General features: G+C 40.9%; 1 protein-coding gene across 1 annotated transcript in view; it reads right to left on the reverse strand.

Annotated features, from left to right (window-relative positions):
- LOC124786882 (kelch-like protein 18) overlaps positions 1-26,444 on the reverse strand; it is a 161,046-nt gene that overhangs the window by 90,412 nt on the left and 44,190 nt on the right. The window lies entirely within an intron of this gene.

Here is a 26,444-nt window from a genome sequence, read left to right on the forward strand (position 1 = left end):
GACAGATTTGCAGATGCATAAACGAAACACCTAAAGTCTAGTTTCAAACAGGTAAGGGACTGGTACAAACGGAGGAAGGTGGTTCGATCCGCACCCCACGAAGTACCACTGAGGACATATGGAATACTGAGGGACTGCATAAATGGTAAGCCACGTAAGACATGTGGGAGGACCAAGAAAGTTTCCTATTGAGCATGAGCCCCAAGAAATTCGTAGTTTCAACAAAAGGAAGACCAACAGGCCCAAGATGTAAAGACTGTGGAAGAAACGAATTGTGCCAGCAGAAATTCATACAAAAACTTTTGCCAGTAGAAAGACAAAAGCCATCGTTGATGCTCTATGAGTAAAGACACTGCTGAAGATGCTACTCAAAGAGATAAGTCTGTGGAGACTTACAACAGATGGCAAAATCGTCAACAGAAAGGGAGTTGGAGATGCATGGCGGAAGACGGGCCATTAAAGAATTAATGGTGATAGAAAAGAGAACGACGCTCAGAAAAGAACCCTGAGGTACACCATTTTCTTGGATAAAGGTGTCCGACAAAGCAGAACGCACACACACCCCGAAAACTCAGTCTTTTAAAAATTCCTGAAGGAAATGGGGCAGGCGACCATGGAAGCCCCACGTGTAGAGAATATGGAGGATACCAGTCCTCCAGCAGGTGTCATAGGCTTTCTCCAAATTGAGAAACCTGGAAACAGTCTGAGATTTCCACAGGAAACCACTCGTGACATGGGTGGACAAAGTGATGAGATGTTCAACTGCAGAATGGTTTGCTTGAAATCCGCATTATGCTGTGGTTAGTAAATGGTGAGACTCGAGCCACCATACCATCTGGGCATGAATCATACGTTCCATAACCTTGCAAACACAGCTGGTGAGAGAAATGGGGCGTTAGCCACAAGGAAGATGTTTATCCTTACCGGGCTTAGGTATGGGTATGACAATGGCTTCATGTCAGCGTTTGCGAAATGTGCCCTCTGCCCAGATGCAGTTGTATTAAGCAGAAAGTGCTTGCCCACAAGAGAAAGGTGCTGCAACATCCGAAAGAACAGCGTCTGGCCCTGGGGTGGAGGATTGGGATGAAGTGAGAGCATGATCTAGTTCCCTCATGGTAAAGGCAGCATCACAGCACTCATGATTCTGAAAAGAGAAGGGTATCGCGCGAACCTCCTCCGCTCATTTCCGATAAAGGAAGGCAGGGTGACAGTGGGAGGAACTTGAAATCTCCGCAAAATGGCAGCCCAAGATGTTGGAGAGAGCGATAGGGTCCATGATGAAACTGTCTGCTACTGTCCGGCTGGAAAATGGGGGAATGGATCTCGGTCCCAGAGAGCCATCAGAGGTTGGTCCAAACGACGGAAGAGGGAATGGAACTCTTAAAAGAACTAGTAAATGAAATCCAGCTAGCATTTCTGCTATTACAAAGAATGTGACGACACTGTGCACGCACCTGCTTATAATGAATGCAGTTTGCCATTGTAGCATGATGGTTAAAAATGCAGCGAGCACGTCTCCACACATGAACTGCATCGTGTCACGCCTCAATCCACCAAGGAACCGGGACACGGATTGGTAAAGAGGAAGTGCAAGGAATGGAACATTGAGCAGTGGTAAACACAACATTTGTAAGATATTCCACCTGGTCATCACAACTGCAGAAATCTTGTTTGTCGAAGGTCGCCAGGGAGGAGTAAGGCCTCCAGTCGGCCTTAGTAAGGGCCACTTGGTTGTGCAAGTAGGTGGGGTAGGAGTCAGCAAATGGACAGCACACGGGAAATGGTCACTTGAGTATGTCTCACGAGAGAATGAACCACTTGAGACAATGGGAAAGCTGGACAGTGCAGAAGGACAGGTCCAAATGGCAATAGGTGTGTTAGGAATCTGAAAGGAACATGGGTGCTCCAGTGTCATGGCGGAAGAGGTTAAGTTGATTAAGAAGGTCAGCCAAGAGGGCACCTCTCAGATTCCGGGAGAACCCCAAAGGGGATGGCATGCATTAAACTCACCAAACAGCAAAAAGGGCTGAGGCAGCTGCCCAATAAGCTGGAAGAAGCCTGCCCTGCTGACACTGAATGACGGAGGGGTGTAAACGGTACAAAGAAAAAAGGTCAAGTAAGTGAGAAAAGAAAAGGCAAACCGCAGCAGCTTGAAGATGGGTAGTCAGGGAGATGGATGGCTATGAACATCATCCCATATGAGCAGCATGACTCCCCTGTGAGAAAGGGGGAGGCAAAGAATAGTGAGAGGATAAGACATGCTACACAGATCTACAAATAATCAAAGGATCACTTTTTTGAAACCCCACAACTGTCTCCCATTCTGAAGCATAAGTTTAAAATTTGGCTCAAAGGTGCCTACAACTGTCCTCTGTAATGGTGCAAAAGCATGGAACCCTGTGAAATCACTGTCGGGCTCGATGATGCTTCAAACAACAAGGTGTTGACGCATGCAGAAAAAAAGCTAGATTTCAGAAGTTTGGTGTGTAAAGCAGGTTCATGACGTCACATTGGGACCAAATGTCACCACAGTTCTGCCCAATGCAACTGTGGACTTGTCACACATTAGGAAGATCTTTACAGACCCTCTTACCAATCTTTCATTCCTTCTTTTAATGCCTGTCTGATGGAGATGAGAATTGTGATGAAAAGTATTAAAAGAATGTGGTTTTCTTATGGGTGGCCACGGAAATCATTTCAGGTACACTGCCACTCGGAATCAAAATGAAAAGCCCTCGGGGAGTGGTATAAATGGTGTCAATGAAACCATCTCATTACCTTGGGACGTTGATTCCCACACATTCCACAGCCGAAAACGACAGTTCGCAATGTGATGAGCAAAAGGACAATGTCCTTGACAACTTTTGCCACTGTTGACACCTCCTGGGCAATTCATACCTTCTTGATGGACATCATGCGGTTGCAACCACCCTGGATGCTATCGAGACCCTTTGGAGTGCAGTGTAACCAAAATTTTTGCTCTGGTGTACAGGGTGGGACCACTAGGGACCATTCAAGACCATTTCATGAAATTCAAACATGATCTGAAGCAGCAAAGGGTCCTTATGCTGTTTCAGTGCTTCTGTTTCATTCTCTTTTGTGGCATGATCATGGAGGGGTGCGACATCAACACATCCTTGAATGAAACACCAAAGGTTCCCTCCAAGATCCATGGTGGCACCTGTTCACATTTAATGAGTTTCTTAAAAATGTGACTTTCGTGTGAAAGCCTGTGAAATATCCTAGGTGCTTGCAAGCGGGCAGATGGCCTCAGAGGTGTGTCAAGTGGTTGCCCACTGGGAGGCATTTAGGGCAACTTAACAGGTTCTCTCTGTAAAGACATATTTTTAAAATTCTAAAGAAATGTAGGCAGGTGCCATCAAGGGTTCTGCTGAAGCTTGGAATCTTAGAGGTATCCTTTGCTATTTCATTTTTGCATGTGTCAATGTCGCACCCCTCCATAATCACGCCACATGAGAGCATGAAGCGGAGCACTGAAAAACGATAAGGACCCTCTGCTGCCTTGGATCACATTCAAATTTCATCAAATGGTTTTGAATGGCACTAGTGATTCCAACCAGTACATGACAGCACTCCAATGAGGTGTGATAATTTTCAATGGGAATGCAGCCCCACAATGTCACAGATTTGACCTCCATCACACATGCACCAAACGAAGTGGTGAAATATGGGAAAGGTGGATCTGTGATGACCTTCCCATCATGTGACACGTCCACAGTGGCACTGGGCAGAAGTGTGGTGAAATTTAGTGACAATGTGACATCATCAACCCGCTTTACACATTACACGAACTTCTGAGCTCTGGCCTTTTTTTCACATGTAACAACACTTTGCTGTTTGAAGAATCGTCAAGCAGAGCACTGTGTTTTTGCACCATTACAGTGCAAGATTGTAGGCATCTTTGAGGCAAATTTTAAACTTATGCTTTGGAATTGGAGGCATTTATAGGGCTTTGAAAAAGTAATCCTGTAATTGTAACACAGCGTAGTTCATAGATTTTGAATCAAGATAGCACATAATTTGTTTGTTCATGTGAGAATACAAGTGTTATTGAATACAGTCTGATGTCATTATCTAAAGCACATTTTCTCAAAGTTGTACTTCCAGGTCATCAGTTGCACACATACCCCTCACGCCCCCTTCAAATTTATTCCATAATGTTCACTGCTTGCCCATTGTGATATTGCTGCACTTAAATCTTTAATTTTCTGAAAGGAAGCTTCCTGTGCTGATCATCATCATTCCCAAGAGTTCACAGACTTTAAGGCAGAATTAATACAGCAAAATCTGCCAAGATAGAATCACAAGAGTGTGTAACATATCTACAGATCATAAAGGTTTTCAGCCTGATCAGATATAGCATAAACCAGTTTGTTCACACTGTAAAACTATTTAAAAAATAGGTGGATTCAATCAGAAGCAACATATGTATTACAAAAAATGAACAGTAAAAATTTATTTTATTTTTTCTAAAAACCACAATGGTGAATTTAGGAACTCAAGAAAAATCACCATTTACATACAAAAGCCAAATGATAGAAAGTAAAAAGTCGTACAGAAAATAAAAGCAGCCTTTTCTTCGATGTCTTGCAAGAGGTGGTCAGTATATCACTGGCAAAAATCATGCCTCCTGCATTTTGATAGTGTTTTCTTGTGTGTCTTATTATAACTAGCAATATTCAGCTGCGAAGTAACACAAATACTGTTTAGTGAAAATTTAAAGAGTCCAACTTTCAAATTCATGTGAAAGGCACAATAAAAATAAAATTCTGCTTTCAATTCACAAGTTTTGAAGAAATTTTTGAAACTTATCTGCCATGAAAGTTTCAGGGCAATATTAAACATAACCACCTTGCACCATGAAGTTTATCTAAGACACTGGGAATAATTTTGAGTGGTAAATGGTTCCAAAGTCATTACTGTAGCTGAACACCACAGAACATTTTTAGTTTTACCTTTAGGTTATTTCCAGGATATTAAGTGTTACCATAATTTTTAAAACAATACCATGTACACTCTTTGACATAAAACTTAGTAAGCGGTCGGCTACCTCGGAGTCCAAAACCGCACTGACTGTGACATGGGACAAATAATGTGGCCATGCTGACAATACTGTGAGTCCAGCTGTCTGCACAAACTGGCAATATTCTAGGCCACAGCAGTTCCTAGTAGAAGCCTAGTCTTACTTTTGAACTGTCATGCTACCTCTATGCCCATGCTCTTGCAGTAAACAGCATGTTACCTGAATGAAACATCTCGCTGTCGAAATCGCCATTACTCATTTTTTACAATGCCTTTCCTCTGAATGCTGAAGCCCTGACTGTAATGGTTGCGCATCTACAATATATTTCACTTTCTAGCACACCGATAATAATAGTTCGCTCCTATAACATTTTTGCGACAAATTTCTAGGTAGACTGCCTGTCTTTGAATACCACATGCATCACCTACCACTCATTGCTTTGGAGACTATAAAATGGTTTACTGTTGTTTAGTGACCCTACACAAAGAATACCTATGATTTGCATTTCACACTCAACAGCATGGAGGCAGACAACCCGTTTTTATATGTCGAGTGTTCTATTACACTAATATGCAAGACACAAGTATGGCTCAAAATTAAAGTTTGTGATACAATCCAAATATCTCATTACACAATTTAGTGTTGTTATTAGTACTTTACACCTTCTTTCTCTTCATTTTAAAACTATTCTTCATGCAATCTTTCTTCGGGAATTCATATGTTTTTGTCAAGTAACTGTAAGTAACTGCGGTGCAACGAGTTTTACTGTCGCTCCACATTTTGAGGTCCACATATGGATTCATAAAGAACTTAACTTTGACTGAAAGTGAAATTAAAGGTACTGAACTAAAATTAAACCAACAAAATTGCCCATTTCTGAAGCCACACAGAATGGAAGGAAGCTGCTAACACTGGTATCAGCAAATGTCTATGAAAAGGAAGGAAGGAAGATCGCGTTTAATGTTCCATCGACATAAAGGTCATTAAAAACGGAGCACAAGTTCGGATAGTGTCAAGGATGGGGAAGGCAAGTGGTCATGCTTTTCAAAGAAATCATCCCAGAATTTGCCTGCAGCAATTTAGGCATGAAGTTCTTGTCGGGTCTTCAGCTGGATCAAACTGTCATCTGCACACAATATTTCCAAGGTGCACCTGGCTGCCGCTCTCGCCGATAACTGAATCAGTAAGATAGAAGTAATCCATTTGATTATATCAGACAATTTGCAATAGAAGTTGTAGTGAACTGTTATTACTATACTCAACTGTGCTTTTCATATTTAATTTCTGTGGTTTTCACTGTGATACATCCCAATGTCCAAACAATTAGGTTTCAGAAAAATGCTAGCTAACCACAATTTTCTCAATTCTTAAAAATTCTAAAACATATTAGCTTCTCACTCTTTTTATAGGGTGTGTTACAGCACGTCAAAATCAACTGTGTCTCAGTAATGTCTTGTGCACATACAAAGAATTTCATGACCAGCACGAGAATGCAGAAGTATGGTGGTGGGGATGAAAGCAGGAAGTATCACAGTTCACTACTTATTTGATACCACACAGCAGTGAATTCATTTGAGGATTCAGAAGAGAAGAAACTGAGAATTATCTTCATTAACACTGAAACTAAACTGTAAATGCGGGCCATGTGCAATTCTGTGCCTTCATATGTTTTTCACTATGAGATCTATAAACATAATGCTTATTAATTAGCATGTTCACTGCTTTTGTAATGTTCCCTTTTTGTTTTGTCCCTAAATGATTAAAAGAATTCAGATAAATGTCACTGAATGTCCCTTTTAATCTTTCCAGTGACTTTTCTTGTATGTCGTCATTTGGTCTTCGCAAAACAGACCACTATGTCTGCTCCCATGAGCAGACAAATTGTATTCGAAATTTATTGTCACAAGTGGAACATAGACTTGTAGACCTGGAATTTCCATGTCAGTTTCCATAGTCATGTGTATAACAGCAAGAAGAAACTCTAATTTATCTGTTGGTATAACTCGTTCAAACAGCAGCAGAACAAAATTGTCAGACATAATCTTCCATTTAAAGTTAAAATACTGTACCGGCAGGTGAGCAAATGGTAAACCATGGTTGTGATCAGAAATTCAAATTGTTCTGTAGCAGTGACAAGGTCCATACTACATATTTGATTGTTGTGTAATATACTGTGACACAAATTTACCAGTCCTTCTGGTGATAAATCAACAGAAACTGTTCCATAGTTCTGCCTGCATCACCGGCCTCCCATTGTCTTCTTTTGTAATTGGGCTTTTCCTGCTGCCCTGGAAACGAGATACCAAGGTAAATGTGTGTATCCTGCTTGGCAAAATATCCAACATTATATTCTTCCAGATGGACTGGTCACGTGCACCGGAACCAAATTGGGAAAGGAAAGTTTATGCGAGTGAATCGGTAACAATAATAATATTAACAATAAGAAACTAATAATTAATGAAATTTATTGCATTACAGAAGGAGGCTGAAGATTAAAAATAAATAAAAATAGGCTGATCGTTCAGTTGGCACAATGCAAAAGTTTTCTTAGTATTTTTGATTACTTGAAGAGAGAGAGAGAGAGAGAGAGAGAGAGAGAGAGAGAGAGAGAGAGAGAAACTGAAGCGATACACATCAATAGCCCAATGAGATCTGAACCAGCAACTACCCTTGCCTTAGATCACGAGATGAGTGTGGCACCAAGGAGCAAATATTGTTTTGTTTAGCCCTCTAACATTGCTCTGATGTTAGTTAATGCAGACAGTTCACAATATGGAACACAAAACCAGTTGAAATTTAAGATCACAATTGCCTTCCCAGGATTAAAAAGAAAAACTTAAAATCTCATTGTCATATAAACTCTACGACTACTCAGATTTATACATCAACATGAAAACAGAACATTATGAGAATGTAGCACGATCACTCAGCACCAACCATAAAAGTAAATGAATATTCAAGAGATGTAAAACATTGTTAGAAGTACTGTGAAGTCTCAACTGCACTAGCAATGTGAAGAATTTCATTGACAACTCAAAGAATTTTCTCGCTGCTATCCACTGCCTGCTCCACAACCAGCCATCGGTAGATGTAGTCCATGCACAAAAGACCTTTTTTGAAAGAAGAAAATTTACTTTACTAACATATTGTGATACCTGCAGTGAGAATTTTTCAGAGCATTTCACTGAACGTACAAGCAGAGGTCAGTACCACATGCCAGTCTTAGGGATGGCTTCGATCCCATAATACAATTGAGTAGCACATTTATGCTGTCTGATTTGCATCAGATGAGTATTTTAACAAAAGTAAAAATCTGTGCAAAATGACAGTGTCCAACATGTCAAGAATCACTAAGATACTATGCATCATTGACCTCAACCAGATTGTATCTATGTCCTGTATTGTGTCATACACAACTAGAATACCACCAAAATGTGGAGATCTTACAGATAATAGACTAATGTATCAACGACACAGAGTAATAAATCAAACACAGGGAAAAATTAAATGTGTCACTACTGAATCAGAAACACAACAGAAGAAATAGGCAAACATGCACTTGTTCACTTCCATACATTTTTCACTTCCAGATCTACCATACTAGGGCATGTCAAATATTTTTACTTCGTTTTTCTAAAAATGAGAGGGGTCATAAGGTTGTGTTTTGTTTAGCAATTCCCAATTATATTTAAAGGAAATTTGAGTTACTTGTTTTGATTGGTAAATAATTACTTCAATTTTGTGATATTTTGACATTTCATGTAAAATTCAGTCAAACTGTCTTCTTTCCAAAGTGCCTTTTTATCATTATTTCTGTCTGTAATTCTGCTCTAAGGATAAGAATTCACTAAAAAAATCTGTAATATCCTGGTTCATGGTTCATGGTGTGGGTTCCTGTTGTCATGTCCTAGTTCATGAACCACGGGCAACGTATGAGTGGCCAAGTAAGTGGTCCTGACAGTCGGGATACCAGTTACTTTAGAATAAGGCTGGGCATCTCGGACATATTCTGAGTAGTGGTCACCTTTGTGCTCAGATGGCAAAGACTACCAAATCCACCGGTTAGTCCCTCAACCGTTAGGGGTAAAACTCAATGGGACCTGGGGCAAGTAAGGCTAGCAACCTGCTTCCCTGGTACTTTAAATATGATGTTGGCAACAATCAGAGCAAAATGCCTCGGACCTTTGGAGGTGACGGAGTCCCACCTCTAACTGACAAACCAGGGACTCCTAACATACGACTTGGCAAACGAATGGTAAGGAGATGGGGAGCTATTAATATCAATGGGGGCTACTCTCGGAAGAAGGTAGAGCTGGCAGAGGCTGCAAGTAAGATGGGGCTGGACATTTTAGCTGTTAGTGACATTCGGGTAAGGGGTGAGGAAGAAGAGGAAGTGGGAGAATACAAGGTCTACCTGTCAGGAGTCAAAGCAGGAATAGCACAATGGGGTGTAGGGCTTTACATTAGGAAAGAAATGGAACCCAGCGTAGTTGCAATATGGTACGTAAACGAACGACTGATGTGGATAGATTTGACAGTGTCTAGCAAGAAAATTAGGATTGTGTCAGTATATTCGCATTGTGAAGGGACAGATCAAGATAAGATGGATAGTTTTTATGATGCACTCAGTGATGTAGTTGTTACAGTAAAGGACAAGGACAGTGTTCTGTTCATGGGTGATTTTAATGCCAGGATTGGAAATCGAACAGAAGGGTATGAAAAGGTTATGGGTAAATTTGGAGAGGATATGGAGGCCAACAGGAACGGGAAACAACTCTTGGATTTCTGTGCCAGTATGGGCTTAGTAATCACAAACTCCTTTTTTAAACATAAGAACATTCACCGGTATACTTGGGAAGGCAGGGGAACCAGATCTGTCATTGACTATATAATAACAGATCAGGAATTCAGGAAGGCTGTGAGGGACACACGCGTATTCAGGGGATTCTTTGATGACACTGATCACTATTTAATCTGCAGTGAAATTGGTATTGTGAGGCCAAAAGTGCAGGAGGTCAGGTCCATATGTAGAAGGATAAGAGTGGAGAAACTTCAGGATAAGGAAATCAGGCACAAGTACATAACAGTGATCTCAGAAAGGTACCAGTTAGTTGAATGTAGTCAATTACAGTCATTGGAAAAGGAATGGACAAGGTACAGGGACACAGTACTAGAAGTGGCTAAAGAATGTCTTGGAACAGTAGTGTGTAAAGGTAGGATGAAGCACACAGCTTGGTGGAATGACACAGTCAAGGCAGCCTGTAAAAGGAAAAAGAAGGCGAATCAAAAATGGCTACATACTAGAACTCAGGTAGACAGAGAAAGTTATGTTGAAGAAAGAAACAAAGCCAAACAGATAATTGCAGCATCCAAGAAGAAATCTTGGGAAGACTTTGGAAACAGATTGGAGACTTTGGGTCAAGCTGCTGGAAAACCATTCTGGAGTGTAATTAGCAGTCTTCGAAAGGGAGGTAAGAAAGAAATGACAAGTATTTTGGACAGGTCAGGAAAACTGCTGGTGAATGCTGTTGATGCCTTGGGGAGATGGAGGGAATATTTTGAAGAGTTGCTCAATGTAGGTGAAAATACGATCAATGTTTCAGATTTCGATGTACAATGGGATAGGAATGATGATGGAAATAGGATCACATTTGAGGAAGTGGAGAAAATGGTCAATAGATTGCAGTGCAATAAAGCGGCTGGGGTGGATGAAATTAAGTCGGAACTCATCAAATACAGAGGAATGTCAGGTCTTAAATGGTTACACAGGATAATTGAAATGGCGTGGGAGTCAGGACAGATTCCATCACACTGGACGAAAGCAGTAATCACACCAATCTTTAAACACGGAAACAGAAAAGATTGTAACTTCTACAGAGGTATCTCTTTAATCAGCGTTGTGGGTAAAATCTTCTCAGGTATTGTTGAAAGGAAAGTGCCAGTATTAGTTGAGGACAAATTAGATGAAAATCAGTGTGGGTTTAGGCCTCTTAGAGGTTGTCAGGACCAGATATTTGTCTTACGACAAATAACGGAGAAGTGTTACGAGTGGAACAGGGAATTGTATCTATGCTTTATAGATCTAGAAAAGGCAGATGACTGGGTTCCTAGGAGGAAATTATTGTCTGTTCTACAAGATTATGGATTAGGAGGCAAACGTTTGCATGCAATTAAAGGTCTTTATGTAGATAGTCAGGCAGCAGTTAGAGTTGATGGTAAATTGAATTCATGGTTCAGAGTAGTTTCAGGGGTAAGACAAGGCTGCAACCTGTCTCCACTGTTGTTCATATTATTTATGGATCATATGTTGAAAACAATAGACTGGCTGGGTGAGATTAAGATATGTGAACACAAAATAAGCAGTCTCGCATATGCGGATGACTTAGTTGTGATGGCAGATTTGATTGAAAGTTTGCAAAGTAATACTTCAGAGCTAGATCAGAAACGTAAGGACTATGGTATGAAGATTAGCATCTCCAAAACGAAAGTAATGTCAGTGGGAAAGAGATATAAACAGATTGAGTGCCAAATAGGAGGAACAAAGTTAGAACAAGTGGACGGTTTCAAGTACTTAGGATGCATATTCTCACAGGATGGCAACGTAGTGAAAGAACTGGGAGCAAGGTGTAGCAAAGCTAATGCAGTGAGTGCTCAGCTACGATCTACTCTCTTCTGCAAGAATGAAGTCAGTACCAAGACTAAGTTATCTGTGGACCGTTCAATCTTTCGACCAAGTTTGTTGTATGGGAGCGAAAGCTGGGTGGATTCAGGTTACCTTATCAATAAGGTTGAGGTTAAAGATATGAAAGTAGCTAGGATGATTGCAGGTACTAGTAGATGGGAACAATGGCAGGAGGGTGTCCACAATGAGGAAATCAAAGAAATACTGGGAATGAACTCTATAGATGTAGCAGTCAGAGCAAACAGGCTTAGATGGTGGGGTCATGTTACACGCATGGGAGAAGCAAGGTCACCCAGGAGACTCATGGGTTCAGCAGTAGAGGGTAGGAGGAATCGGGGTAGACCAAGGAGAAGGTACCTGGACTCGGTTAAGAATGATTTTGAAGTAATAGGCTTAACATCAGAAGAGGCACCAATGTTAGCACTGAATAGGGGATCATGGAGGAATTTTATAAGGGGGACTACACTCCAGACTGAACGCTGAAAGGCATAATCAGTCTTAAATGATGATGATGGTGATGGTGAGATCCTCATTTGCAGCAGAGCACCTTTTTCTTAATATCACACAATTCAAGATATTTCTTTTTTTTTTCTTTAAAAGCACAAATTGTTTCTTCCACTTTCAAATCTGAAAATTCGTAGCCATGGTTAGTGGAAAGAAGACAAGGCTGGCAACTACCATCCATATGAGTAGCTTCATTGGAACTGGTCAAGAAATGTTGCTTTCTGAGCTCCCAACTCTGCATGATGCTCTAAGATATGCACTTCCGCTAAGAGAGCAGAGTGGACCAAATGTCAGAATTCACCCAGCAGCCACTCTTGTAAAGTATATTTATCCACACATTCTTGAAAAGTGGCGGCTGGCAGATTGTTTTTTGTGATGCCCAGTTTAAATTCTAGAGTCACAGTCCTGAAGAGGGCAGAAGAAAACTTGGAAAAGGCCAAAACAAATCACTTGGGCAGAGGAAATGTGTAAGTGAAAGAGACTTTCACAGCACTTTACACAAGCACTTTGACATCCTTATTTGCAAGTGTGAGATTAAGCTATGTTCAGAACTTGAGGGTCAATGTCCAGGTGATGCTAACTTTAAACATGGGGTGCACATCTCTTGATATTTTTCTAAGGACATGACGATCCCTGTCAAAGAACTGGTGTTTATTATAGGTCAAAGAGAGAAAGTTGGGTCTGTTGGACGGCATCGCATGGGGTTACCAGATCTACCCTAGCACAGAAGACAAATTAAAAAGCAGAAGAGGCAACAAAATGAATTAAGAAGAACTTTTGAATATAAGCATAAAATGAAGGTATGCTTAACATTACAGTTAGATGAAATTCTTTTCTCCAAAAAAAAAAAAAAGGTGAAGAGGCAGCTGATGTTAAAAATGAAGATTCTGAAGACCCTTGGCAGATATCGTGATGATTCTGATGTACCCTCTGTTTGAAGTATAAGTTAGTATAACACATTATAATTGTGCAACAATGCGTTGCGAAGTATTAGGTATGATTTCATTCTACGTGCTACAGCTGCCATTACAACAGCTACATATTGGATGCTGGATTAATTACTGAAGGTGACAGGAGGCTTGTAGTTGGTCACAATAAAGTAAAATGGGCCCAAGAGAGTATCATAATTACTTGATGAATAATTTCATGACCAATGCACGATAGCTAAGATTGAATGTATCTTCTTTGATGGACGCCAAGATTCCACTGAAGTACTGTTAGAAGTTATCAGTTTCCAAGTACTGTGAAACAAGAACATTACAAAGTTTACAGTCAGCCATGTGGAAGATATCTTCACTACTTTACTCGAGGGGTGTCTTTGCAATTTTACTTCAGAGAACGATTTAACAGAAAGGAAACCTGCTGAAGTTATTGATAACCATCTTGTGGAATTTAAAGAAAAAACAGTGTTGGTAAAAGTTTGCAGACTATTGGTGGTGACTGAATGAATTTTGACACTGGTTGCAAAGGAGTAGTCATGCATTGGGTTGAGACAAAGCTGAATCATAAACTCATCTGGTTGGTTCGTGCTCTTCTGAGAGCTACTTAATCAAACTGCTAGATGGAAAAACTTTGTCTCACAGCAAGTGGAGTGGTAAGTTTGGCACCGTGCTTGATAGTGCAGCAGAATTTGAAATCAATCTCTCGTTTCTCAGAATTTCCTTTCCACAGCTTCTGGTTTCAATAAGTGACACCGTTTTCAAGGATCTCTCTACATATCAGGCTTATGGTTAGGTGACAACTCAGGCCCCAAGGAAAGGTGCACTTCCAACTAAATGACAGTATTAGAGATTGGTTCTGTAAGCTGCTCTCAGTGGTTAACAACTGCAAATAGGACTTGTCACACACGGCTTTGAAAACATGACCTTAAAGGCAACAACTTCATGACATTACAACTGCTTGTGGAATACACTGTTGCTGTTTACTATCCCTGACGGTTTATGATCATATCGAAATTCTGTTGGAGGGAAGGAACTCACAGCATTCTGTATCAACTGAAGCTCCTGAAATCCCAGAAGAAGGCAGTAGCAGATATAGTTTTGCAAACAACCCAACATTCATAATGGTTCGCATGTAGTGAAATGGTGCTTCAGACACTTTTATGCACAGAAGACCAAGAAGAAAGAGAACCTAGGATCCAGAGGATAACTGAATTGAGGAATGAAGATAACGACACACCAGGAGACCTATATGTTCACCTTAGGAAGATACCTATAGTAAATCCATATACAACTTCACTTTTGGAACTTATCGACTAGACTGGTCGAAGAAAGTATAAGACCCTTCACTTTCTTGTTTAAAAAAAAAAAGTTTGTTCAAGAGCCAGTACCCCATTCAAAAGCAGCCACTTCATGGACAGTCCATAAAGAGGTGTGTGCAACAAGGAACAAAGGCTACCAGCAAAGTGTGTGCTCCTGAGAAATGAGAAGGCTATATTAAAAGCCAGGAAGCACACAGAAGAATGATTTCTAGGAATGAATTGAGCAAGATTTAATGAATATTGTTGACTGAAGCTTTTTATATTTTTACAATGTGTTTTCAGTGTTTGACAATAAAGACAGAAGATAAGGAAAATTGTTTGAGTTTGTTACCATTTTTTAGCGAATTTTGCTTTATATTAAATTGAGCCCTTATCTTGAAAATTTAAATATGCATTATAATCAAGTGCAAATTTACCAAGCTAAATGTTTATCAATTAAGAAAAACCTTTTAAATTAGGATATTACACATCAAAAGGCATATTTTTGGACCACCTCACTCACAAAAATCATCAAATTTTATTTTTGTCTTCTAAAATGACGCCCCTTCTACCGTATGCAATACACAGTAACTTGCTCATTCATTGCTTCCACGATTCATCATGTCTTGTTTGATACTGAGATGATAAACAAAAAATACAAAATAGAGATTCCTCTCACTGACAGCTGCTTTGAGTCTGATCAGAGACTTTCTCTTGTTTTGCTGATGATGTAGTTTGGTATTTGGTGAAGCAGGTGACTATGGCTATTTCTGCAACGTTGGCAGGAGACACATGACAAGGAGGTTTAAGATTCACTGCTTACTTTGACAGCTACCAGCTCACTTAAAGTACTAGCGAAAGGAAGTGATAAGATACAGCTTTTGTAACAAAGTTGGAACTGGTTTAGAAATCAGCTACCATTTCAGAAAGTAAGCACTCTACAACTATCCGGACAAGGCAATCCTGCAGCAAATACTCTCCGATTGCCATAAAAATTGTAGCTGAGGTAAATAGCTTGCAATGTGAAAGGTGAGAGTAGGTGTAGTTTATGCACGATATGACCTTTTTAGAATTATAAAATTTTACTTTACTAACACAGTGTGATAGCTTTGGTGGGAATTATTCAGAATATTTTATTGAGCTTACAAGGAGAAGCCAAGCGAATTTAGTAGGATCAATCACTCCCACACCCTCAAATCACTGTTATGACAACAGAGTTGGCAAACAATGCCTATGACACAGCAAAGTCTTGGCTACTTCAGTGCTAGAAGAACTGATTTGCATAGATGGAATTGAGCATGATTGGATTCGAACATCCAATATAGTGCAAAACATTGTGCTACAGTGGATGTCCAGTGTAGTCTTTCGGGATATTTGTAAACATCCCAACACACCATTGGAAAGCTGTCAACAAGAGATGCTCGTGAGTAAGTTGAATAAGGATAAATGTAGTGGGAAAGGAAAACTGTGTGTTTTCCTTTCTTGTACGCAGTGAATGTGGAGCAGTGGTGGAGCCGGGGAGAAGGGGACCAGTAAAAATGGTATTGCAACCACTGATTGTGGGAGTCATTTGGGTCATGGTGCAGCATGTGCCTGAATACAAGAGCCATGGAGTAAACAATGCACCAGTAAGGCGTAACAAACATTTGAACAGCACTAGTTTTTTTACCTGTCCTCTCAGGTCCTAAAGCACGCATGTACGGATGTTTTTGAATGTACTCAAGTGAGTAGTATTACCGTAGCAATTGTTTGTTGTGTTATTAAAAGAAATATACCCCTGTATGTGAGAAGTGTGGCTATTTCTTTAGTAGCGCAGTAGAGCGAACTTGCGGAAGCATTCCAGGAATCTTCACCGCAGTTGGATTGACAGAGAGGTGGCAAGGAAAGATCTGGACCACCAAAAAACTCCTCTGAGAAGAGAAGATAAAGGTAATACTACTTTTATCTGGCAGTGTATTAGGGTTGGCAAAATACTGCCAAGTTATATCGGCCAGGGATGCAACTTCCCGCTAGTGCTGGTATAAGACCCACCACAAACCCTACAAAATATACATCAGCAGGAGAAGAGGGAAAAATACACCCCATGTGGCGACCTTGGAAAACGCGAACAGAGACTGCAGCAGCAAGTAAGTGTAGAAAATTGATTTGAGTCAGAATTACAACTCCAAAGAATAGAAGACAAAGAAGTTGCCCCTGGCAACCAGCGATCAACAACAGTGCCTTATAATGCACGTAACAAGAAATCAAAAATAATTCAGAGCTTCTTTTAAATGAATTGTCTGAGAAATATTAGTAAACACACAATGAATGGAAACTATAATTTACTGTTGGATATCTGAAACAGAAGAAGACAGTGGCAGCAGAAAGTGCACACATACTACAAGCAGTGAGTGCACAGAATTAGTTCAAAACTTGAAAAAATTGTTTCGATGGGATGACACACATGGCAGACGTCGATCCAACGAGAGTTATCAATGCAGAGTGGCAAGCAGTTGCGCGAGTACAGAGTGCTGTATTGTCCAGTCAGCGGCAGTGCACAGCACAAGAGCATACGTAGGCTTCAACTTCAGCGCCGGATTTGGCTGTTCTACAACCACGACACAGTTCTGGTTATGGGCATTTTGGTATAAGGAAGTTTATGAAACATATGATAAAAGTTTTACCATTTTAAACACCTAGATAAGAAAGTTGTCAGATTACTACAGACATGTCAAGTCTGTCAAAAGGTGAAGGAAAATAATAAAGGAACACATTACACAATGTATCCTACAATACCTAGAGCTTTACAAGATTTAACAGCTTCGGATTTTTATTGGCCATTACCATCAAGTCACAGAGGTGTCAGATATATTTACATTCTATTAGAGTGTTGGTCTAAATATATTACATTATATCCAATTAAACAAGCTAACACAGAGATAGTTATAAACTGTATGCACAAATATTTTGTAAAGGTAGGAAAACCTAAGAGATTATTAACAGATAATTGTTCACAGTTTGTGAGTCAATCATTTAAAGAGTTTCTAGCTTAGGAGAATGTAAGGCTTGTCACAATATCAAAATATAATCCAAAATCAAATCTGTGTGAAAGAGTTATGAAGGAGATAGAACGTTTATGCACAACTTACTGTTCACTGAGACATACAACTTGGACAAAATTAGTGCCAGAATTTCAAATGGTTTTGAATTAACTATCCCATTTGTCTACGGGATTGTCTACCATAAAAATACTACGAAGAAAATGTATAGGGGAACCACTATTAAAATTCTTCAAATGGCCAGAGGTAGAACAGGAAGAATGTGCTAACTTAGACAAAGTAGTACAAAATCAATTGCGTAGATAAGATAATAAAAGATTACAAAATTGTAATACGACAACAATAAACCCAACATTTGAAATAAACGATCTTGTGTTGGTAAAAGAAGACCATCATAGTTCAAATCTAAAATGGAAAAGCAGAAATTTTTTCCGAAATATGCAGGACCATTTAAGACCGTGGATAGACCACACCTGTAAGCATACTATTTAAGTGACCCACATACTGGTCACGAGAAAAGTTTTATATATCTATCTATTTAGTCACGTGATAAATTAGGAGAGGAGAGAGGACAAGCAACCAAGTACTAAATAGTATTTGACATGACTATAATAATAGGATGACAAATAGAAAGATAGGGTACAGGTACAGAAAATGGATTAATAGAAGATGGCAGTAGAAACAGTAAGTTTTTGAATTGGTAATCTAACTGGAGCTCGAGTTTTAAGAAAAGAGAGAACAAAAGAAAGAATACAGTGCAATTAAGAATACTTAGACATGCAGTGTTGTCAATAAATGAGTTAAGATATGGAGAAGGTAGTGATCAAAAGACCTAACAACTGAAATTGAGTGCAGACATGGAAATCAAAAGAGAACCTCAAAGTATTATGGGAGAAAGTAGAAGAAACAGTAATGGAAGATATAAGTATATCTGAAATGTGGATCGTACTATCTAATTAGGAATGATAAATAAAACGCAGATAGTCGCACTTAAGAAAGACTAACCTATACTGTGCGGGCAGGGGCACCAAGAAGGGGATTAACCTGTACCATAGCAGAATAGGAATTAATATGGGGCACTACCACACTGAATGAAACACATATATATTACTGTACTGAGACGCAGAAGTGGTCTTTGGTGGAAGGGAGAAAAAGTTTTGTTCAAAGGATAATTCATAGATTATTCTTAAAATTGGTAATAAATAACAAGAGGTTTTTCCAAATGGTTTATAGCAGAGAGGTGATAGGATTTCAGTGCAGTGGTAGAGACAATTTATACCTCCACATTATTGCACGCAAAGGCTTTGCAATACGAGTCCGTACTCTTAGAAGGTGGGATATTAAAGGAGTTAAGATATCTAAAAAGAGAAGAGTTAGATATTAATATAATGGAAACTTAGAAAGTTTATAATCAGTATAATAATGAAAGATGATGTCCATTATAATTATCCGGGCTGTTATGCCGTGGTCGGTTGATGAATTCTGTGGTGATTCCCAACGTTTAGTCTCCGACTGCGGGAGACATCTTCAAGGGGGTCCGTAGCTTGATGGAAGGTCCAACACACACACTGGCTCGCTACTGACTGCCGCTAAATTCCATGTCCGCGCGCCCCCGCGCCGTGGCGTGACGTCACGTGTTTTGAAAACGTCAGTGCAATTGGCCGCTGTCCGTCGCCGTCGATCGCCGTTGCCATCACCTTGTAGTGGACGAGTGGTACACATCTTCTTTAACACCGGCATCCATATACCGTTTAATTTGACGCCCTCCTCCTTTCGGTTGAAATTATTTGGGTATTTAGCGATTTCGATTGCCTCCCTGTAGAGCCTTTCGTAGTATCCGCTCGTGGCCGCTAGTACTTGTGGCTCCTCGAAACGAATATTGTGGTTCCCTGGCTGGAAAGCATGCTCCGCAACAGCTGATCGTTCCGTTTCTCCTCTTCTACAATTTCCCTTGTGCTCTTCCAAACGTTTAGAAACAGTTCTTTTGGTGGTACCCACATAAACATCACCACAGCTGCATGGGATCCTATACACTCCAGATTTTTCCAATGGTTTGCGAGCGTCCTTGGCAGGCCTAAGGTATTCCTGTATCTTCCTGGTGGGCTTGTAAATTATGGTAATATTCCGCTTCGTCAAGATCCTCCCTATTCTTTCCGTTACATTTTTAACAAACGGCAGGAAAACCTTAGATTTTGCAGTAGCCTGTACGTCAGTATGATTTCTGCATGGCTGCCTCAACGCACGTTTTATTTCGGCGGACGAATATCTGTTCTTCGTTAGTGCATTGTGGAGATGTTCCATCTCAGCGTCAAGCAACCTTGGAGCAGTGGTGGAGCCAGTGAGAAGGGGACCAGTAAAAAGGTATTGCAACCACTGGTCATCCGGGAGTCATTTGGGCCATGGTGCAGCATGTGCCTGAATACAAGAGCCATGGAGTAACCAACGCACCAGCAAGGGCATAATGAACATTTAAACAGCAGTAGTTTTTTTATCTGTGTTTTGTTTGCTCTCTCAGGTCCTAAAGTACGCACGTATGGATGTTTTTGAATGTACTCAAGAGAGTGGTATTACTGTAGCAATTGTTTGTTGTGTTGTTAAAAGAAATAGTGAAAATGTTGGGCAAAATATATCCCCGTTTGTGAGAAGTGTGGCTATTTATTTAGTAGCACAGTAAAAACAACTTGCGGAAACATTCCAGGAATCTTCACCGCAGATGGATTGACAGAGAGGTGGCACGAAAGGATCCAGACCACCAAAAAACTAATCTGAGAAGAGAGGATAAAGTTAATACTAATTTCATCTGGCGGTGTATTAGAGTCGGCAAAATATTGACCAGTTATATCGGCCAGGGATGTAACTTCCTGCTAGTGCTGGTATAAGACCTACCACAAACCCTACAAAATATACATGAGCAGGAGAAGAGGGAAAAATACACCCCACCAGATCTGATCATGTACGATTCCATCTACGAAAATGCATTCTTCTTGCCTCCAGCATAGTCAAGACTTTGCAACATCATACACATTGCTTGCTGATTCTGTTTTCATAAGAGTGATTTGTGAGTGTGGGACTGATTGATACTGCTCATTCTCTTGACCTTTTCTCATCAACTCGATAGAATATTCTCATTAATTCCCAGTTAAGGAATCACGTTGGGTTAGTATAATAAACTTTCTTGATTCCAAAAGGATGTTTCATATATGAGATACCTCCACCCTCACCTTTCATGTAGCGAGCTACCTACCTCCACTACATTGGTAATGACAGAGTATTTACTACAGCAGTGCCTTGTCTACACAGTTGTAAAGTGCACACTTTCTAAAACAGTTGCTGATTTCGAAATCAGTTTCATTTTTGCTACAAAAGCTGTATCTTATCACCTCTACTACTTTCACTACTACTTAAACAGAGCTGCTAACTGCCATAAGTAAGTGGCGAATCTTGACCCTCCATGTTGTATATCTAATGGCAACCTCACAGGATCAGCCGTAGTCATTTGCTTCACGAATAAAAACTTACATCACCAACAAAACATGAGCAAGTCTCTTAACAAATTCGAAGCAACTATCAGTGACAAGAATCCATTTTTTTCATTATATCAATATGAAACAATACAGGATAAATCACAGAAGCAATGAACAGGCCTGTGACTATGTACTGCATAAAGCAGATCCAGAAATGAAAAGTGTATGAATGTGCACCACTGCAGATTTGCCTGTTTCTTCTGTTTTGTTTCTGCTTCAATAATCATACATTTATTTCCTCGTGAACCCACAATTTGATTTATTACTCTGTGTAACTGATGTATCAGTCTTTTATCCATAGTATCTCTTCATTTTGGCTGTATTCCTGGTATCTCAGTTGTGCGTGACACAAGACTGTACATAGAGATAGTTAGTTTGAGGTCAATAGTGTGCAGTACCTTACAGCTTCCTGAAAATATCATTTTGCAGATTTTTTTGTTTTGTTCAAAAACGCTTTCATCACAAGCCAAACAAAATAACTGTGCAACTCCTTTGTATTTTTTCAGTGGCATAATGTACTGTCTGTCTGAAGCCATCCCTTAGATCAGCCCACACAGGGCTGTTTGGAGTAGGTTGTGGATTGTAGTGAGGGCACTGTGAGCTGTCCATGAAGTTTTTTATATTGCTAGTGTGGCTGACACTTGGCAGTTTTGCTGACAATGTTTGGCACCTTGTGATCATTCACTCACTTTTGGACTAGTGCTGAGTGATCCTGCAAAATTTTTGTAATCTTCTCTTCTCATACTGACGAAATAATCTGAATAGTCATTCAGTTCATAAATTTAATTCTTCAGCCTTACAGAGATAATTCTACACTTAAATTTCAGCTGGTTTGTATTTCATGTTGTGAACTAAACAAAACAGTGTCCCGTTTGCTTAATAGCCCATGCTTGTCCGTAATGTAAGGCAAGGGAAGTTGTCGGTTCATATAACATTGGGCTGCCAATGTTCATCACTTCAGATTTTTTCTATTTTCTCTGCAAATAGCCAGAATGGAACAGACTGGTGGAGGCAATGGCAGAGAGCAGCACACAATGAGGGAGATGACAGGACACAGAGGGTGAACCTGTTGGGTGAGGGTGTACCATAAGTTGAGGCCAGGATGATTTCAGGAGCGGTGAATGTGTTATAAGGATAACTCCTGGCTGTGCAGTTAGAAAAGCTGATAATGGAGAGGAGGTTGCAGATAGCCCAGGTTCTTTAACAGCCACTGAAATCAAACATATTATATTCAGCTGCATGTTGAGCCACAGGTTGGTCCACCTTGCTCTTAGCCACTGTTTGGCAGTGACCATTCATCATGGTGGAGAGCTGGTTGGTGGTGATAACAACACAAAAACCTGTGCAATAACTGCAGTAGAGTGGGTAAATGACACGACTGTTTATGATCTGTATAGAGGAAATCTTCCTGGCCTTCCAAAACCCCAAACCCCTGGTCTGGTTCATGTTCACTGAAGATACACCATGTGATCAAAAGTATCCGGACACCTGGCTGAAAATGACTTACTAGTTCATGGCGCCCTCCATGAATAATGATGGAATTCAATAAGGTGTTGGCCCACCCTTAGCCTTGATGACAGCTTCCACTCTCGCAGGCATATGTTCAAATCAGGTGCTGGAAAGTTTCTTGGGGAATGGTAGCACATTCTTCACCGAGTGGTGCACTGAGGAGAGGTACTGATGTCGATCGGTGAGGCCTGGCATGAAGTCGGCATTCCAAAACATCCCACAGGTGTTCTACAGGATTCAGGTCAGAAATCCGTGCGGGCCATCCATCACAAGGATGTTATTGTCACGTAACCACTCCACTACAGGCCGTGCATTACAAACAGGAGCTTAATTGTGTCGAAAGATGCAATTGCCATCCCCGAATTGCTCTTCAACAGTGGGGAAACAAGAAGGTGCTTAAAACATCAATGTAGGGCCGTGCTGTGATAGCGTCACGCGAAAGAACAAGGGCTGCAAGCCCCCTCCATGAAAAACACAATCACACCATACCACCATTGCCTCTGAATTTTACTGTTGGCACTGCACACACTGGCAGATGACGTTCACTGGGCATTCGCCACACCCACATCCTGCCATCGGATAGTCCCATTGGGTACCGTGTTTCAACACTCCACACAACGTTTTTCCACTGTTCAATCTTCCAATGTTTACACTGATTACACCAAGCAAGGAGTCATTTGGCATTTACCTGCGTGATGTGTAGCTTATGAGTAGCCGCTCGACCATGAAATCCAAGTTTTCTTACCTCCTGCCTAATTGTCATAGGACTTGGATCCTGGTGCAGTTTGGAATTCCTGTGTAACGGTCTGGATAGCTGTGTGCCTATTACACATTACGACCCTCTTCAACTGTCGGCTGTCTCGTGTCAAGCAACAGATGAGGTCGGCCTGTACACTTTTGTGCTGTACGGGTCCCTTCACATTCCCACTTCACTATCACATCGAAAACAGTGGACCTAGGGATGTTAGGAGTGTGGAAATCTCATGTACAGACGTATGACACAAGTGACACCTGATCACCTGACCACATTCGAAGTCTGTGAGTCCCGCGGAGTTTAGTTTAGTTTAGCCCCATTCTGCTCTCTCACAATGTCTAATGATTACTGAGGTCACTGATATAGAATACCTGGCAGTAGGTGGCAGCACAATGCACCTAATGTGAAAAACGTATGTTTTTGGGAGTGTTCGGATACTTTTGATCACATAGTGTACATTCGTAACCTGGACTCAGAACCAAAATGCCCTATCCTCTTTCCTTCACAACCTCAATGCCTTCTCTCCCCTCTGACTCAGCTGTTCCTCCTCAATCCAACCTCCTGTCTGAATGCTCTATCCACACCTCTGTCCCCATTAAGAGCACCAACCAACAACAGTACCTGCATTTTGACAGTTTCCATCACTTCCACACCAAAAACCTCTCCCATACAGCCTTTACACCCAGGGATGGCACATCTGCAGTGACAGACACATCCTCGCCCAGAATGCTGAAGGTCTCACAAGTCCTTCGCAGACAAGCACTATCCTCCAGATCTAGTCTGCCAACAGATTTCCTGGGCCATATCCCCCACACACCCCCAATCCTCCCACCAACCCCAAGAACCAGCTACAAATGAGCACCCCTTCATCACCTGATACCAACCTGGACTGGAATAACTGAACTACACCTTTTGTCAGGGTTTTGATTATCTATGAAACTTCCTGACAGATTAAAACTGTGCCGGACCGAGACTCGAACTCGGGACCTTTGATTATCTATCATCAACTCTGGAATTAGGGACATCCTACCCAAGATCCATCGCACCCCTCCAAAAGTGGTGTTCTGTCGCCCACCTGACTACACAATATCCTGGTCGATCCCCACACCACTACCAATCTCAGCCCCTTGCCACGGGGATTGTTTCCCTATTGAAGACCCAGGTGCAAGACCTGCCCAATCCACCCATGCAGCACTTCCTTTCCCAGTCTTGTCACAGGCTCATCCTTCCCTATAAGAGATTGAGCGAACTGAGAAAGGAGCCATGTCACATACCAGTTCTGCTAAAGTCATTTCACAGGCTTTTATACTGGTATGGCCACCAACCAGTAATGCACCAGGACGAGTGGCCACTGGCGAACAGTGACCAAGAGCACAGTGGATCATTCTGTGACACGACATGTAGCTGATCACAACATGCCTGAGTTCAACGGCTGCCTCAAAACTCATCCATCTGGATTCTCTCATCTATCCACACCTTTTCTGAAATGCATAGATGGGAGTTATCCTAACAACACATTTTTTGCTCCCTGAATCATTCTGGCCTCAAACTACAGTAACCTACTGCCCCTACACCCTCTGTCAAACAGTTTCCACCCCCTCTGTCCTATCACATCCTCTTACTTTGTGTCCCTTAACCATCATTGTGCATCACACTCTGCCAACACACCAACTGGTCTTTTCCCCTTCATTGCTCCCCTCATTTTCCATTCCCCGCTTTCCTCTCCATGGTGTCATGCTGATCTCATGACCTAAGAGAAGGGTAGTCTGCTGATTCAGATCTTGTTGGGCTACCAATGTGTATCACTTCAATTTTTTTTCTTTTTTCTCTGCAAATAACCAGAATGGAATTCAGTAATAAAATGCGAGGAAAATCCTTTGCATTGTGCCAACTGGACAATCAGCCTATTTTTACTGATTTTTAATCTCCAGCCTCCTCCTGTAATGCAATAAATTTCATTCATTATTAGACTGTTATTGTTAATATTATTACTGTTATTTATTCACTCACAAAAGCATTCCTATCCCTACTTGGTACCAATGCACATGACCAGTCAGTCAAGAGGAATGGAATGCTGGATGTTTCATCATGCGGAAGAAGTTCATTTACAATGGCGTCTCATTTCCAGGGCAGCAGGAAAAGCCCAATAATGACAATGAGAGGCCGCTGATGCAGGCAGAACCCTGCAACAATTTCTGTTGATTTAACACCGTGAAGACAGATAAATTTATGTCACAGTATATTACTCAACAACTGAATATGTAGTATGGACCCTGCCACTGATGGTTGGTTGGTTTGGGGAAGGAGACCAGACAGCGTGGTCATCGGTCTCATCGGATTAGGGAAGGAAGTTGGCCGTGCCCTTTCAGAGGAACCATCCTGGCATTTGCCTGCAGTGATTTAGGGAAATCACGGAAAACCTAAATCAGGATGGCCGGATGCGGGATTGAACCGTCGTCCTCCCGAATGCGAGTCCAGTGTCTAACCACTGCGCCACCTCGCTCGGTCCCTGCCACTGTTACAGATAGCTACAAATTTGTGACCACAATCATGGTTTAACATTTGCTCAGCTGCTGGTTTTAGTGTTACAACTGTAAATGGAAGATTATGTCTCACAATACTGTTCTGCTACTGTTTTAATGAATTGTACCAATGGATAAATTAGAGTTTCTTCCTGCTTTTATCCACGCAGCTATGTAAGCTAACATGGAAATTCTGGGTTTACAAGTCTGTGTCCCACTTGTGACATTCAATTTCGAATACAATTTGTGAACCTTCTGGTACCCTCAATCCAATACTTGTGGGAGCAGGCATAGTGGTCTGTTTTGCGGGTACCACACAACACCACACAAAAAAATGTCACTAGAAAGATACAAAGGAACCTTTAGTGACATGGGTCTGAATTCTTTTAGTCATTTAGGGACCAGACAAGAAAGGAATGTTACAAAACAGTGAACAGGCTAGTTAAATGCATTATACTTACAGATCTCAAGGTGAAAAACATAGGAAAGCACAGAATTTCACATTGCCCACATCTACAGTTTAGTTTCAGTATTAATAAACATAATTCTCAGCTTCTTATCTTCTGAATTCTCAAATGAATTTATTACTGCATGGCATTGAATAATTAGTTAAGTTCATTTCTTCTTT

The sequence above is a fragment of the Schistocerca piceifrons genome, chromosome 1, assembly GCF_021461385.2.
Source record: "Schistocerca piceifrons isolate TAMUIC-IGC-003096 chromosome 1, iqSchPice1.1, whole genome shotgun sequence".
In the NCBI taxonomy this organism is placed as follows: Eukaryota; Metazoa; Arthropoda; class Insecta; order Orthoptera; family Acrididae; genus Schistocerca; species Schistocerca piceifrons.